Below are 12,022 nucleotides of genomic sequence, written 5' to 3'. Positions count from 1 at the left end.
TGTTCCTCAATCAGCATCACACACAAAAAAAATAGATTATCTGGTCATTATCACATTGCTGTTTGTGGGAGTTTGCTGTGTGCACACTGGCTGTAGCATTTCCTGCATTACAACAGTGAGTGCACTTCAAAAATGCTTTATTGGCTATAAAGCACTTTGAGACATCTGGTGGTCATGAAAGGCGCGATATCAATGCAAGCCTTTCTTTCTTTGATGTTGGTGGAGGGATAAGTATTGACCAGGACACAAGGGACAACTCCCATGCTCTTCTTCAAAATAGTACCAGGGGATCTTTTCTGCAATAGGTTAAACCACATTTACTAAGATGGAACTGAGCCTGGTGACACAGGAATGAGACTGTACGTTAAGATTATGTTCAGTGTGGTGTATCTGAATAGTTAGGAGAATTATCTGTCTAGGTTTATATATGAACCTACGCTCTATTCAAATTTAGTAATGAACAACGGAAAAGGCGTGGGTCGCAAAATTGCATGGCACCAGTATTTTCAATGTAATAGGTACTGTTTCAGGACTAAAAAGACATTCGCAACAGATGTGAACACTTCTGCTGCTGGCCACACTGGATGTCATTTTGGTAAGGGCATTAGTGTGGGCACAGGCAGTGTGCGCAGGAATTATGCAGACTAGACAGATTGTGACAACAATCAGCTGATTTGACACCAGCAGTGCCATTTTCGACCTGAACGCTCCAACTAATGCTCTGTCATAACCTCACACAGCTGAACATGCAATCAGCAGCAGGAAGGATCCCCACCAGCACTATTTAAAGGGGTCATCAATGACTTTCAGGTTACTTGATGATTGATTTCTACTGGCCGTTGCTGAGTTTATAGCAGAGTTTGGAGGTTTGTACTGCTATTTAAAGGTACTGAAGTGCCCAGGGAGTGGTGTATCATGTGCTCAAGGCCTTGCTCCTGATTTTAAGGATTCTGCTCAGACTACTTGTTCCCAAACATTGTTGGAGTCACATGGATTCCCCTTACCCTGCATAACAATAAGAATGAGCACAGGCAACACAGAGGACAAGCTGCTCAAAGACGGAGGAGGAAGGGACGAGGGGAAGAAGGGCTCTCAGCAACAGGCCATATCCACCCAGGGTCTTCAGGGAGAAATTCTCTTACCTCCACCTCAGTGAGGAACAATGGCCGTGGCTTTACGTTCCCCTGCAGGAGTGGGCTGGAGGTGGGGAATCATAAAATTGAGTAGGTGGCAGGGGGTGCCTTACCTGTTGCCTTCCCACCCCCGCTGCAATTTTACGAGGGGGAGCGGCGACGACAAATGGTCCGCTTGCCCCAAGCCCATTAAGGCCATTAAGTGGCCAATTAACTGCCACTTAAGGGCCTCCTGTCGCCACCGCTAGTATATTACCAGTGGTGTGCGGGCACTCAGGACCCCCAGGAGGCTGCCAAGTAAAACCTGGTGGCCTCCTTGCGGGCTGCGGGGGAGGGGACCTTTCTGATCGGCCACCCTATGCCCCGCGGAGGGCTCCCCCATGGCCCAACTGCCCCCACTGCATTACATTTCACCGTTCTCCCTCCCCACCCCCCCGTCAACAACCAACCCCCTCTTGCCTTGCTGAGGCCTGGCCAACTATTCCCGGCGCGTCCCCACACACTTATCATTTTTCCAGGGCCGGCATCCCTCTTGCTCCTCTCCCTGGCTGCAGTGGCCATTGCTTCCAGTAGTGCTGCTGGGACTGAGAGTTGCCGGCCCATTGATGGGCCGGCAGCTCTTAGAGGTGGAACTTCCTGCCTCAGAGGGACGGAATTCCCGCCTGAGGCCAATTAAGGGCCTGGGCCATGTAAAATCATAGCATTGCTCCCAGGCCCGGTGGAGGCAGGCTCACTCCCGACCTTTTGGCCGGTGGGTGGCCTAACATAAAATTCTGGCCAATGTGTCAGACATCTCCGCTTTACCAAGAAGGTCCTCACTGAAAACAGCCACATGTTGCAGCACAACATGTAACCTTAGAGGAGGCAAGCATGGCATTGCCAGTGGCTGTAAAGGTAACCGTGGTCATAAATTTCTACACACCGGGCTCCTTCCAGGCTGGAGCAGGCAAAATTTGCAACATCACCCAGTTCGCCATCAACTGTTGTGTAAGGGAGGCACTGAATACAAGGACAGCTGAATAGATTTTATTTTCTTTTGCCAGAGAGAAGCAGGTGGTGTGTGCACCAGGATTGAGGCTTTCCCATGGTTCAGGGTTTCACTGACCACATGCACATCGCTTTGCGATCACCACATGTAAATCCTGAGATATATCACAACCAAAACGGATCCACTTGCTTACTGTCCAGTTGTTGTGTAAACATGCTCAGTGCATCATGTAGGTCAATGCCCAGTATCCTGGCAGTTGTTCATGATGCCTTCATTTTGTGGCAGTCTACCGTACCTTGAACATTTGAGTCACAACAACAAACCAGAGGGAGACTACTGGGCAACAAGCACTATCTGCTGACCACCTGGCTTAAGACTCTGGTGTGCAAACTACGCACATGTGGCCAGGATGCCTACAACAAAAGCCATGCTCCCACAAGAAATGCAATTGAGCAAACCATTGGGGCACTTAAGCAATGCTTCTGCTGTCTGGACCATTCTAGAGGAGTCCTGCAGTTTCCCCCAGAGCATGCCTCATGATTCAGCATGGTCTGCTCCATTCAGCACAACTCAGTCATCATGAGGGCAAGGCACTTACCACCAGCTATACAGTAAACAGCTGAGGAGGATAGAAGGATGAGAAGGAGGACAAGGAGAAAGTGGGAGGAGGCAACCAACACATCCTCTTTCTGGCTGGGCTGTCCATATTGACTCATTCAACTGCAGTACCAGTGAAGACAACCCCAATTCCCCAATCACTAACAGTTCCGCACCTTCCCTTCCCTCTGTTTTTGACTGTTACAGCATCTTCTTGGCCACAATGCTGAAATAAAAGCCACCACAAAACAAACATTCCAAACCATCTTTGTAAATCAAATCATCCAATGTTCTATACAAAGTCAACTATTCATCCTGTGGACTCCCTTATTATCTGTCATCTGTGTGCCTTTGCCCGTCATTGTGCTCCTATACAAGTATCACCCAGTGGCTGCAATGAAGCATGGGTGGCAGCAGTCTGGGCTGGCTGGCTGACAGGCAACAGCAGTGGGTGACACCTCAGCATTCCTATCAATGTGTTGGAGAACAGATTTCTGGAAAGCTTTTGGACCCTGCAAACCATTTACACACTGGTATCCACAATATGGGCTTGCATGGCACAACTTCAGTCTGAGCTTCCACAGCAGTACCTAGGTGTTGAGTGGCTTCTGATTGTGCTGCAATGCAAACTGAGACATTGGCCATCAGACCCTGCATCATGGCTAGGTCTGCAAGTGTTTTCATGGAGTTGAACATCACTTTCATGCTGGAAAGGATAGCTTCTAGCTCTGTGCGAAACCCTGTGTCTAGTTGGTGCTGGACTCCTGCATGCTCCTTGACAGTGACCAGAGGCTTTCATGCAGGCTTCCTAATGTGCCAAGTATTTCAGTATGCGTACACAACAACTTTCTTCTATAGGCCACCCCATTGAAATCTTTATCTGAGTCCTCAGCAGCAGAACACGTGTTCAACCTGACTCTTCTGTGTTACACTTGTCAGCTGCCCTGGCTGCAGGTCACTTTATGAAGGAATCCAGCCATAATGAGGGATTATAAGGTTAAAAGAATTATTTTCCTATGAATGAGGGATTACATTTTTTTTTAAAGAGTTCATCTTCCTAAAAGGTTAAAAAAAAAGTTCATTTCTATAATATTAAAAGCTTGAGTGAAAAAACTGCCTCAACTTAGAACCATAAAGGCAACTTCTGCTAAGGAAGATATGCTCTCCAAAGTCATAAAACACATCACACGGTATAACATTGACAGCATAGTTTTGCAAACTGTCACAAAAGCTACCACTGTGTAATAGTTGAAAGGATAGTTTTATGCTGATAGCCCTAAATCACAGTCAACTTAATTTTTGACAAAGCTAACCAAACCCAAAAACTAAATTATAATCTTGAAACAGTTAGATGACTAATGAAAAATTGACCATCATGACACTCACAGTTTACCTTCATTAGAAATCAAAGAGGGACGGACCTTACCTAGAAATTAATAGTTATACAGCCTTATTTGGGAAATAAAGGAAGACAAGCTTACTTGCAGTTGAGGTAACACCCCCATACGTAAGAAATTATTTATGCAACTTGGAAACAATATAAATATTAGAAGCACACATTGGATTTTTAGATTCATTGGACACAATCCAACATCCCTTATGGTAAAAGTACAACTATTGGAGTAAGGTGATCATAATTTTTCCCTTAACTGGGACAGAGGTATCTTGTTAACTCTTTCTACTCAGGGATTTAAGGTAAATGTTACTTTAATAATTGATGGATGTCCTACTTAAATATTTTACTGTCACAGTATTTAGATTTAAAAACTGGATTTTCTACTAGAAACAAGATTATACATTTTTTCTTTTCCGATAACGATTAACTTTACGATTGATTATCTTACCAACTGTGAATTGCATGTTCAGTTCTTTAATAAATTTTTATATAAATTAAATTTATATTTTCTCACATAGTCTTCGGTATCACTAACTTGTGAACCCATCTCCATACACACTTTGGTGGGGAGGTACATTACTGAGGAAAGATTCCAGACCCTTATAATATCCAGCTATTATAATCTAGCTGAAACTTGTTAAAAAGGCTATCTGAAGGATGGTAATATTCTCATCTGGTTCATTTCCTTTGGGGAGAGCTAGATCAGTCCTTCAGACACATTCAAGTGCCTTTGGGATATGTATTTCTCAAACTTAAGTGAGAATGATCATCTGAGAAGTACACCTGATCCAGGACAGCCCCAAAAAGGGCTAGGATTATAATCTACTACAACTTGCATCATGTGCAGATTCCACTTCTAAGCTTTCCTCTAAAGTATGCAGAGTGTCAATACCTGAGTTAGTGACTGCAAGTGTGGGAGTGAGTGACGGTATTTCTTCTTCATCATTGTCTCCCTCATCTGCCACCTCTTGTTCTTCTGCTACTGCCTGGCCAGATTGAAGATAGGAGAAAGACACAAAGATAGGGTTGTGGTGAAGGGAGGTGGTGGGCGGAAAGTAAGAGGTGCATGCTTACACCATCTGCAGCATGTAAATCAGAAGAGGTTGTGGGATTATGGGATGGAAGTATAATGTGAAAAGGAGGATTAGGTATGAGCATACAATCATGTTTGATGGTTCAGCCGCACTGCTGGCCACAACCTCAGTTATGATTTCTCCTGTGATGGCGAACACTGTCTCCTACATGAAAGTTAGGACATGCAGCTGTTCCTGTCCCCCCACTGCCGGTTCTTTGCTGCTGCCTTTGGTTAGGAACCACCTCGTTCTGCAAGAGAGAGTGAAGTGTGTCAGTAATTGCAGTGCAATGTGTTTGGGTGATGTGGCCATGATGATTGAATAGCTGGCAATAGTGCAAGCTCTGTGATGTGAGTGTAAAACTTACAGCAGTGCTAAGTGTGTGCGGGTGAGGTGACACTATGAATGTTAGCCATGAGTCATGATTGATAGAGATTTTGGTAGGAGTCATAGAGTCATACAGCACAGAAAGAGGCCCTTCGGCCTATCGTGTTCATGCTGGCCATCAAGCACCTATCTATTCTAATCTTATTTTCCAGCGCTTGGCCCGTAGCCTTGTATGCTATGGCATTTCAAGTACTCATCGAAATACTTCTTCAATGTTGTGATGATTCCTGTCTCTATCACCCCTTCAGGCAGTGTGGTCCAGATTCCAACCACCCTCTGTGTGAAAAAGCATTTCCTCAAATCCCCTCTAAACCTCCTGCCCCTTACCTTAAATCTATGCCCCCTGGTTATTGACACCTCCGCTAAGGGAAAAAGTCTCTTCCTATCTATCCTATCTCTATCCCTCATAATTTTGTATACCTCAATCATTTCTCCCCTCAGCCTTCTCTGCTCTAAGGTATACAACCCTAGCCTATCCAGTCTCTCTTCATTGCTGAAATGCTCCAGCCCAGGCAACATCCTGGTGAATCTCCTCTACACCCTCTCCAGTGCATTCACAACCTTCCTATAATGTGGCGACCAGAACTGTACACAGTACTCCAGCTGTGGCCTAACTAGCGTTTTATACAGCTCCATCATAACCTCTCTGCTCTTATATTCTATGCCTCAGCTAATAAAGGCAAGTATCCCATATGCCTTTCTAACCACCTTATCTACCTGTGCTGCTGCTTTCAGTGATCTATGGACAAGTGACCCTCTGTACTTCCCAGGGTCCTACCACCGATTGTATATTCCCTTGCCTTGTTAGTCCTCCCAAAATGCATTACCTCACACTTCTCAGGATTAAATTCCATTTGCCACTGCTTCGCCCATCTTACCAGCCCATCTATATCGTCCTGTAATCTAAGGCTTTCCTCCTCACTATCTACAACACCACCAATTTTCGTGTCATCTGCGAACTTACTGATCATATCTCCTAGATTCATGTCTAAATCATTAATGTACACTACAAACAGCAAGGGTCGCAGCATTGATCAGGAGAGTGATGGGGGTGTGGTGAATTGAACAGTGGGTGAGACTAGTGGTGGATTTGGTGGGATATGGCATTTGGAGATGGATTTACTGACTTTGACCACTCATGTGAGGTTATTGAACTTCTTGTGGCACTGTCCAAGTTCTCAGATCTTGACTCCTGTCATTGACTGTCACAGCTATTTGTTCCCATTGCCTTCTGAGAGTTAGTCTGGAGGGCCTCCCAGCCCTCTACAGATAGATGGCACATCTTCTCATTTGCACCTCTTCGCCCAAGTCCTCCAGTGCAGTGCAGAAAGTTTTGGAGCCTACTCTTTGCCATGTTGTGCCATCATTCAGTGTTCTTCTTTCTGACACTTTCTTTTGCAGCCAATTCCAGCATCTGTTCCACCTCCTTTTAAAAGGTGCAGGCTGGCTTTAAGTAGTGCATGCAACTATGAAGTGGTGCTCGCCTCACAATTTTGCACAGCGTGCTCAGGCATGCAGCCACTCACTAGTGTGCTTAGTGCTGGCTGCATGTAATAATCATTTAAATAAGCAAACGGCACAAAAATTGCATGCTGCCTTCATCGGAAGCAATGGGGCATGGCTTAATTGTGCATGATGATCCCTGTGCACGTTTTTGGATCTTATCGAATTTTGCGCCGGTAAATGCTGAAGTTACACAGATGTGTGTGAGGAGCCCTGCAGAAATTTAGCCCCAGTATATTCATGGAGACTACTGTTCTAAGTAATCTGCTGACAGATTATGAAGAAATCAGTTTCTGTTATTATAAAATTATTCCACTGTCTGTATAAGGAATGAAACAGTTCCACTCAGAAGAAAGACTCCACCTCCTAGTTACACATCCTGTCTTGTTGTGCGACTGGAAACTGAATGCAGATGGATCAGAAATGGAAGGGACAAGTAACCAATTAAGCTGAAAGAGCATTATATATAAATAATGCTGAGCAGAGAAAGTGAGAGAAACAAAGAAGAAAATAGCACGATGAAAAACAAAAGAGAACAGTAATGGAAAGTAATGGAAAAAACAAACAGCAAAAATCAGTTGGAAAAGAAAATTAGTAAAGAGGCACATGGCGAGTAATTTTCATTTTAACGCCCAGGGTAAAATGGGTGATAGCAAATGGGCTGCCAGTTTTACATCTCGCCCGACTTCCTTTTCCACTGAATTCGATGAAGGAAATAATCAGGCGATATGTAAAGTAGGTGGCCCATTCATTATCATTCATTTTTATGCCCAGCAATAAAAGTTAAAATTAAGGACTGCACTGCTATGTCCAGACTGGCCAAGAGAGTGTGGGAAAATGGCGCACTGACATGGAACACAAAAGTTCAAGTGTATCAAGCCTCTGTCCTCAGTACCTTGCTCTATGGCAGCGAGGCCTGGACAACATATGTCAGCCAAGAGCGACGTTTCAACTCATTCCATCTTCGCTGCCTCCAGAGAATCCTTGGCATCAGGTGGCAGGACCGTATCTCCATTGCAGAAGTCCTCGAGGCGGCCAACATCCCCAGCATATACACCCTACTGAGCCAGCGGCACTTGAGATGGCTTGGCCATGTGAGCTGCATGGAAGATGGCAGGATCCCCAAGGACACATTGTACAGTGAGCTCGTCACTGGTATCAGACCCACCGGCCGTCCATGTCTCCGCTTTAAAGACGTCTGCAAACACGACATGAAGTCCTGTGACATTGACCACAAGTCATGGGAGTCAGTTGCCAGTGATCGCCAGAGCTGGCGGACAGCCATAAAGGCGGGGCTAAAGAGTAGCGAGTCGAAGAGACTTAGCAGTTGGCAGGAAAAAAGACAGAAATGCAAGGAGAGGGCCAATTGTGTAACAGCCCTGACAGTCTATTTTATCTGCAGCACCTGTGGAAGAGTCTGTCACTCTAGAATTGGCCTCTATAGCCACTCCAGGCGCTGCTGCACAAACCACTGACCAGCTCTAGGCGCTTACCCATTGTCTCTCGAGACAAGGAGGCCAAAGAAGAAGGATAATTATCTGAGTATTCTGAAATATTCCCTTAAATGTCTACGACTGCTTCTTTATTGATCTATCTCCTAGCCTAGTAACTCAGTTCACTTCAGCTTTCATGCCCACATAGTTTCCCTTATTTAAGTTTAAAATACTAGTCTTCGACCCACTCTTCTCTCTTTCAAACTGAATGTAAAATGCAATCATATTATGGTCACTGTCAGCTAGAGGTGCCTTTACTCTGCGGTCATTAATTAATCCTGTCACATTTCACAATACAAACTCTAATATAACCTGCTCTCTGGTTGGTTCCAGAAGGTGCTGCTCTAAGAAACTATCTCGAAATCATTCTATGAACTCCTCTTCCAGGCTACTCTTGCCAATCTGATTTTTAATCTACTATATGGATATTACAGTATGATCTGATATTTAAAGAAAATATCTGCTAGCATATCATTGTTTTTTTTCCATTTGTCAATACTCCCCGACTATTTATGATTTAACCAAATCCTGTTTAATTCAGTTTTCAATACCTACCAATGGCATTCAATTATCTGGTTTCTCTCCATCCACTGCCAATCTCAGATTTCAAGCCATTCAATTGTCAATTGCTGCCTTCCAAGAATTGTGATGACTGTAGAATAATTGATCTCATAGCATGTTGCCGCATATCAACAATATGGCTGAAATTTTACGCCTCCCCAGTGAGCCAGATGGTGGCGGGGGGGTGGCGTAAAATTGAGTGGGAGGCTCCGGGAGGCCTTCCCGTCCCGCTCCCGCCGCCGCCCCATTCTACGCGGGCCGGGAGGGAGCGAGAAACGGGGCCGCCCGCCCCAGGCCAATCAAGACCCTTAAGTGGCCACTTAATGGCCATTTAAGGGCCTTTGCCCACCTCCACGGGGATTTTGCCCATGGCAAGAGGATGTCCGGGAGTCATGAAAGGCCACCCAGTGGAAGCGACCCAGGGTGCCTGAATGAGGGACACCCCCGCTTCCCCAATCACCCCAGGACCCGAAACGTACACCCCCTTCCCCTCACACGACCACCCTTGCCTCACTGCGGCTCGACCGATCACCCTGGCGAGTCAACCCTAACTTAACTGTAATCCTGGCTCCATGTCCTCGGCTGAGCTGCAGTACCAGCAGTGGCCAGCGCTCCTGGTGGCGCTGCTGAGACTAAGAGCTGCTGGTCCGATGATTGGTCGGCATCTCAATGAGGCGGGACTTCCTCCCTCAAGTGGGTAGAAGTCCCACCTCAGTACAATTAAAGCCCGGGGACCAGTAAAATGCAGGATGGATCACTGGGCTGGATGGAAATGGGTTCGCCACTGACTTTTACGTTGGTGGCCAGCTGCCATCCACCCAATATAAAATCCAGCCCTACGTTTCTGTAGTAGTGAGCCACAATTACAAGAAAGAACAAAAAAAAGATAAAAACACTCACAATTATTTGGCACTCTGTCATGATGAAACAACTCAACATTTTTTGCACAGTGAATTACTTTGAAATACAGTCATCAATATGTAGACAAGCATAGTAGTCAAGATGATGTGTTGCTTGGAGGGAAACTTGCAAGTGGTGGTGCTCCCATGCATCTGCTGCTCTTGCCCTTCTAGGTGGTAGAGGTCGCGAGTTTGGAAGGTGCTGTTGAAGGAGCCTTGGTAAGTTGCTACAGTGCATCTTGTAGATGGTGCACACTGCTACCACTGTGCACCAGTGGTGAAGGGAGTCAATGTTTAAGGTGGTAGATGAAGTGCCGATCAAGCGAGTTGCTTTGTTCTGAATGGTATCGAGCTTCTTGAGTGTTGTTGAAGCTGCACTCATCTAGTCAAGTGGAGATTATTCCATCATGCTCCTGACTTGTGCCTTGTAAATGGTGGACAGACTCTGGGGAGTCAGGCGATGAGTTAATGGTAACCCCCAGATGACGGTGGGGGATTCAGCAATGGTAGTGCCGTTGAACATCAAGGGGAGATGGTTTATTAAACAATTGAAATTAAATTCCACCAGCTTCCATGGTAGGATTTGAACTCCCGCCCCAGAGCATTAGTCAGGGCCTCTCGAGTACTAGTCCAATAACATAACCACTACACCACCATCCCTCTCTCTTTTGTGAAAACAGACGCAAAATATTTATTAAGAACCATACCAACGTCCTCCATATCCACCCACAGGTTATCCTTAAGTTCCCTAATAGTTCCCTTCCTCTTTCTTTAGTTTTCCTCTTATTCTTTATGGATTCATAAAAAAATCTTTGAGTTTTTTTGATTTTAGTTGCCAATATTTTTTCATACTCTCTCTTTGCTTTCCTAATTTTCTTTTTAATTTCACCCCTATACTTTTTATACTCCTCTAGGTTTTCTACAGTATTGAGTCCTCGGTATCTATCATAAGCTTCCCATTTTTTCTTTATCCTCTCCTTTAAACTGCTTAACATCCAAGGTGATCTGGATTTGTAGGTCCCACCTTTTTTGCTTTAAAGGAACATACTTGATCTGAACTCTCACTATCTTCCTTGAATGCCTCCCACTGATCTGGCACTGATTTTCCTTCATTGGCTGTTTCCAGTCCACTTTAACTAAATCACATCTCAGCGTAGAAAAATTAGCTTTTCCCCAGTTGAGAACTTTTATTCCTGGTCTATCTTTGTCCTTTTCCATAACTAAGTGATTATGATCACTTCCATCAAGTACTCACTTCCACGTGCCCAGCTTCATTCCCTAAAACTAAATCCAGAACCACCCCCTCTCTTGTTGGGCTTGCTACGTACTGGCTAAAAAAAGTTCTCCTGAATACATTTTAAGAATTCTGCTTCCACTGTGCCTTCCATAGTAATTCTATTCCAGTTAATATTCGGGGAGTTGAAATGCCCTATTGTTTTTGCACTTCTCAGAGATTTGCCTACATATTTGTTCTTCAGTCTCCCTCGGACTGTTTGCAGGTCTATAGTACATACCCAGTTGTGTGATCGCCCCTTTTTTGTTCTTCGTTTCAAATCATATGGCCTCATTTGATGATCTTTCAACCATATAATCCCTCCTCACAGCTATAATTGCTTCTTTGATCAACAGTGTGACACCCCCCTCCTTTTTTATCCTTCCTTTATTTATATTCAACAAGCTTTAATATTTATGCACTCAACCATGCTATAATATAACTGTTCAGATTATATTACTTGACAAGCATGAATTAGAAGCATGTAGTAAGACCTGGTTCATAGAACCCAAATTGATTAGACTCAACATTCCAGGCTGCCTGCTTGGCTGTGGACTTCTGACTGTCCCAGGAGTTCGAACTTTCTAAAGGGGCATGCTCCATCTTTATACAATTAAACTGCCTGGGCAACACATACTCATCTTCTGCTCCTATCTTCTACTCATTATTTAAACCCTTCATGCTGACTCTGCATTAGCTGACTTCAGATCGGTCGTGCG

The sequence above is a fragment of the Heterodontus francisci genome, chromosome 3 (assembly GCF_036365525.1).
Source record: "Heterodontus francisci isolate sHetFra1 chromosome 3, sHetFra1.hap1, whole genome shotgun sequence".
NCBI classification, from domain to species: Eukaryota; Metazoa; Chordata; class Chondrichthyes; order Heterodontiformes; family Heterodontidae; genus Heterodontus; species Heterodontus francisci.
Note: the sequence above shows the minus strand (reverse complement) of the source record.